The sequence below is a fragment of the Magnolia sinica genome, chromosome 3 (genome assembly GCF_029962835.1).
Source record: "Magnolia sinica isolate HGM2019 chromosome 3, MsV1, whole genome shotgun sequence".
Classification (NCBI taxonomy): Eukaryota; Viridiplantae; Streptophyta; class Magnoliopsida; order Magnoliales; family Magnoliaceae; genus Magnolia; species Magnolia sinica.
This window is the reverse complement of record NC_080575.1, coordinates 103,020,980-103,026,979: the sequence shown is the minus strand read 5'-3', so window position 1 is coordinate 103,026,979 and position 6,000 is coordinate 103,020,980. Positions and strand designations below refer to the sequence as shown.

The following is a 6,000-nucleotide window of genomic DNA, read 5'->3' as shown; positions in this document are numbered from 1 at the left end:
AATGTAAGAGCAAGTTAGGGCAAGAGAGAAATTAATAGAAGCGAAAATAACAAAAAGAAAAAGAAAAGAAGATCCTACCTATACCACTATCGCAGTAGCTCTCGATAGCATATAGCGCATGCAACAAGCCTTTAAACCCCTAGGTTACCCCTAGTGGACGAGTTGTAGTCTCGTGAGGGTTTGCAGTAATGTTACCCACAAACATTGAAGTAACTAACTCAGAAAAATGAAAATGAATGAAATAAAAAGCAATACAATAAAGCAAAAGGCTGGGTTGCCTCCCATGAGCGCTAAGTTTAACGTCTTCAGCCAGACAAGAACGGACCATGAATGAAATAATCTTTATAACCGGGGTCCGCCAAAGAAATTACCTCAACACTTTCATTAACCGATCCCAGACAAGTGATGTGAGTTCCCATGAACTGTGCTATCTGAAATAAGGCAACTGACACTGGCGTCAAATAATTTAAGGACTTCTGCTCGAACGACTTCTTCTATGTTAGGATCACGCTTCCTTTGCATGTTATGCGACATTTCCACAGCATGATCCATACATATCGTGGGGCATACTCCCTGTATTTCCACTATCTTCCGTTCAATTGTTGCCTTATATGCTCTAAGAACATTAAGCAGCCTGCTCGCCTTTGTCTTCTCAGAGTTACTATGCTGTCAAGAAGAGTCTCAGAGGGATGGAGAGGTTCCACTTTCGCTCTCCATTTTTCAGTCTCCAATATAGGAGTAGAGTCGAGCAATGCATTGACTTCATGGATGGGACTATCAATGTCAAAATCCATGCCCGATTGTGCTAAGCAGGTTTCAAGAGGATCTTCAAAAGATGTACGGAAGGAGTCCTGCACAAGGCTCTCGATCATGTCCACTTCAAATATGTCATCCAAATCTGAGGGTTGTTGTTCTGCATTAAAAACATTGAGTTTAATATTCATGTTACCAAAGGACAATTTCATAACTCCATTCCGCAATTGATAATAGCATTAGATGTGGCCAAAAATGGACGACCCAAAATGACTGGGATCGGACTATGAAGTTGGACAGGCTGAGTATCTATAACTATGAAATCCACTGGAAAATAAAATTTATCAACCTGGATTAACACATCTTCAATAATACCCCGGGGCACCTTGACAGATCTATCGGCTAGTTGTAATGTTACCTTAGTCGGTTTCAACTCACCAAGTCCTAGCTGCTCATAAACCGAATATGGTAACAAATTGACACTCGCCCCTAAATCAAGTAATGCCTTCCCGATTTTATGATCTCCTATGCCGCAAGAAATGGTGGGAGCTCCTGGATCCCTAAATTTAGGAGGGGTGTTATGTTGAATCATGGAGCTGAGCTGCTCTGCAAGGAAGACTTTCTTATGAACATTCTGCTTACGCTTTTGAGTGCATAAATCTTTAAGAAACTTAGCGTAAGCAGGGACTTGCTTGATAGCGTCAAGCAACGGGATGTTGACTTGCACTTTTTGAAACACATCCAAGATTTCATCAAAGTTATTTCTTTTCTTTGTTGGTGCCAGACGTTGAGGAAAGGGTGCTTTGGGCACATAAGGTGGCACATTAGTGGCTCTTGGAGAGTCAGAGAGCTTTTGGACTTTGGATGCATTGGTATGACTCTCTGCTTCATCTTGATCTTCTGTTTTAGAATTTGATTCATCCCCAGGCATCTCTATTCTGTTATCAATCTGCTTGCCTGACTTAAGGGTAGTGATCGATTTGGCCTGTTCATGATATTGCCCTTGGTTGGAATTAGAGCCAATCTCATACTGTCCCTTTGGATTAGCCTCAGGTTGGCTAGGGAGCTTGCCCTTCTCTCTCTCACTCAATGTGGCAGCTAGTTGACCCATTTGTACTTCCAGCTTGGCAATGGATTGTGCATTTGCATGTAAGCTTTGCTGGTTGGCCAGTAAGGTTTGTTGGGTGTCTTTTTGGAATTGGAGAGAACTCTGCATGAAAAGATGGAGTGTATCCTCAAGAGATGGTTTCCTTGATTGTGTAGGCAGTTGTTGATATTGTGGAAACTGTTGAGGTTGTTGACTGCCAACTTGGAGGTGCGGTTGCATGGGAGGATTTCCAGATGGTCCTCGTTGTTGTGGTCCTTTTGGCCAAGAGAAATTTGGATGTCTAGCCCACCCTGGGTTGTATGTGTTCGAGTAAGGATCATTCCCAGATTTTTGAAAAGTGTTCATAGCATGAACTTGTTCAGAGAGAAGTTCTGGGAATGTTGCACCAGATGGACAAGACTGCATAGGATGGGCAGGACTAGAACATGTGGCATATGCCTCGACTTGAGCTGTTTGTGGTGGTCCACTATTTAATACCAGAGCATCAACTTTCTTTGTCAAGCTTGGCGCTCAGCTCTGGTATGACTCCTATCTCATATATACCACCTCTCTTTTGTGGTTGGGGACTTCTGTCACCTCTATTTGAATAATCCCATTGCTGGGAATTTTCGCACAAGGTTTCAAAGAAGTTCCATGCTTCGACATCACTTTTGGTCATGAATGACCCTCCACTGGTGGCATCAACCATGCGACGGTTCTGTGGTGTCAGACCGTCATAGAAGTATTGAACTTGTTGCCACTTCTCAAAACCATGGTGAGGACATTTAAGAAGCAAGTCCTTCCATCTTTCCCAACATTCATGAAAGTGCTCGCCCTCTTTTTGTGTGAAGTTAGTAATTTCTCTACGGAGGGCATTGGTTTTGTGAACGGGGAAGAACTTGTTTAAGAACTTCTTAGACAGTTGGTCCCATGTAGTGATAGATCCAACTTCTAGAGAATTCAACCATGCTTTCGCCTTATCCTTCAAAGAAAAAGGAAACAGCGTAGGCGGATCGAATCGTCTGAGAAGTTTTGGAACTTAAAGGTGGAGCAAATGTTTAAGAATTCTTTCACATGATGATATGGGTCCTCCTTATCCAATCCATAAAAGGATGGCAACAATTGTATGACTCCAGGTTTAAGTTCAAAGTGTGCTGCCGTAGTGGTTGGCAACACTATGCATGAAGGCGCATTAAATTGGACAGGAGCTGAATAATCTTTGAGAGCTTTAACTTCAGTCTCATTCGCCATTTCAACAGGATTATTTCTCAATCTTTCACGAATTGTTCTTTCAATCTCAGGATCAAACGGTGCTAGTTCTATATTCAGAGATCTACGTCCTAGCATAAACTATGTTATTGTAATGTAAGAAAGAAAACTAAACTAAGAAGCAACCTAAGAGAAATAAAACTAGACCTAGAAACTAAGAGATTCTAAAACAAGTTAAAACTATGTAAATAAGAATGGGAAGAAAGAACCCGGAAAAGGAGATGATTGATGTATGAAGAATAGGGAGCTCCTCCTTTTGAAGACAATGTTATTTAGAAGCTTCCTTCCTCAATTCCTGTAAACAAAAAGAAAATAAAAATAAATTAAATTCCTAAAATAATGCTAGGAAAAAAAATCCTAAGCAACGGTTAATTTCTAAAAAAGAAAGTTTGTAATTTTAGAAATAAAAAAAACTAAGTTAGTTTCTAAAAAGGGAAAAATTTCTAAAACTAGAAAATAGAAAGTTACTTGAAAGAAGAATCAGAATCTAGAATTAGAAAATAGGAAATTTCTAAAAATAAAATAAAATAGCCTAGAAATAGAAACTTCTAAAAAAATAAAACCTTAATTCTAAAAATAGAAATTAGAAAAAAAATAGAAAATTTGGAAAGAGATTACCAAATTAGTAGTGTATGTCAGGTCCCTACAAAACAGGAAATAGGTTAGTTTCTAAAAAAAAAAATTTAACCTAAAGGTAATAAAAAAACCTAAGACTATGAATTATGATAAGAGAGAATCTTAAATCCAATTGGACCGAAACAGTCCCCGGCAACGGCGCCAAAAACTTGATGTTTTGTTTAAACCAACATGATTTAAATGATTTTTAAACTCGCAAGTATACGAATCAGATGTAGATACGGTACGTATTACGAGATCGTTCCCACGAGGACTGGTCGTCACAATTCAAATATATGATTCTCCTTAACTAATCCAACAAATAATGGAATGAATTACTAAGCACAATTTTATGAAAAACAATTAATTAAGAACAGGGAAGAAAATTCAATCAGAGAGATGGCACTAGGACTTTCGAATCCACCCCTAATTATCCTAACCCTTGTTTTGTCTGTTGATTCACCTTGATCTAGATTGATACCACTTAAATAGAGAAAGCACAATCTGTGTCCTTAATCGGGCATACAGACTGTCTAATTCCTTTAAGCAATGCCATGAATGATATATCCCATGTCCTTGGTCGGGTACATGGAATGTACATTCATTAAAGCACCCTGTTTCTTCCTCTATAGGAAACCGGTTCTTGCTCAGACACAAGCACCTATAATAAGCATCCAAACAACATCCATATATATACTTTAATCAAGTTCATAGATGGAGAAGTATAGAATTTAAACCCATAAAGCCCACTTAGAGAAAGAGACAAATTAATTGAAATTCAAAGTAAATCAACCAATACAAGAGCTAATCAAATTAGGGGCTTCATCTCAGCCCTAGCTGAGAGATTAGTGACCCATAAAATCCATAAAAAAATATTAAATAAAATTCATAAAAAAAACGACAAACCAAACAATCTCTCTCTCTTTTCTTTCTTCTCTTTCTTCTATTTCTTCTCTCCCTTGCTTCAGATCTGGAATCCTCTGGTTCTGAATGACTCCGAATGGTTCTGAATGCCTTTCCCACGTCCAAAACTCTCATTTTATAGCTGCTGGATGGCTGAGGTCGGTGGCAGAGTCGTAGAAGGACTCGGAGTACAAATTTTCGCAGCCGTGATCGGTGGGCCCCACAGAGGCATTTTCTGGAAAATCTACCCCGTCCATTGGATTCAGGACGAAATTTCAGTCAAGAATGGGTAGTTTTGAAGGTCCATTAGAACGGCCCACAGAAGAAATCTAAAAAAAAAACAGTTTTGAACGTCACAAGACGGCCTGTTTGTGGCCTCTGTACCGCACACGTGTGTACGCATGGGCGAAGAATATCAACATGGTTTTGAAGCTCTCGAAGCCCTCTACACGATGGACGGGTCAGATCGGCCGTACGCGTGACGTACGGGGCCCACAAACCTTCGCAAAAACGGCCAGCGGAAGACGCTACGCGGACGCCAAACCGACGCTGCGATGATTGTGGGGCCCATTCCTGGACTTTTCACAGGAATCCACGTCGTCCATTGGTTTCAGCTCGAAAAATCAGTAGGAATTGACTGGTTTTGGGGTGGATTCGGTGCAACCCACGGAGTTTTGAACTCACCGTCCATTTTACGTTTTTTCAGCGATCAACGTCCGTACATATGTATGGAACAAACGGACATCTAGGCGATGACGATATCGACCTCAGGAAGCGGATAGACGGTTTGGATTGTCCATTTGGACAATAGGTGGGCCCCACAACCGACGACAACGGTTCGGTTCGCGGAGCGCTGGAAACGGAGATTTTCCGTTTTTAAGAAAGAGTTCGGGTCAGCGTTGCTGACCCGACGCAGGTCGTTCGGTATACGGGCGGTGCACATGTGCACTATGTACACATGCTATACATATGGGGTCCACTGTGATGGTTTCGAGAAATCCAATCCATCCATCCTGTTTCTCAACTTATTTAAACCGTCAATACAAAGGTTGAGGCAGTTCCAAATATCAGGTGGGCCCCAATTTAGAGATTAATAGGCTGATCTGTCCGTTGGACTACTTCCCGAGATCTTCTATGGCTGAAATTTAATATGTACGGTTAATTTACGGCCCTCATCCCATGTATGAAGTTTCGAACTGATTGGATAGCGGGAACCATGTGATCTTGCATTCTGGACCCTTTTCGGGCCCCTTTGGCTTGCTTTCCTCAGATCTCAGGCGTGTAAAATCTTCATTATTGGTTCTCTGGAGTCTATCCCGTGCTCTGGAGACTTTGGATCATGAAATCCATGCCTTTAACATCAATTTTCAATT

General features: G+C 40.8%; 1 non-coding gene across 1 annotated transcript; it reads left to right on the top strand.

The window, feature by feature from the left end:
* The first annotated feature begins 2,607 nt into the window (after positions 1-2,607).
* Positions 2,608-2,714, top strand: LOC131241612 (small nucleolar RNA R71). Its single transcript, XR_009169173.1, has one exon. It is a non-coding gene; the product is annotated as a small nucleolar RNA R71 (small nucleolar RNA).
* The last annotated feature ends 3,286 nt before the right edge of the window (positions 2,715-6,000 follow it).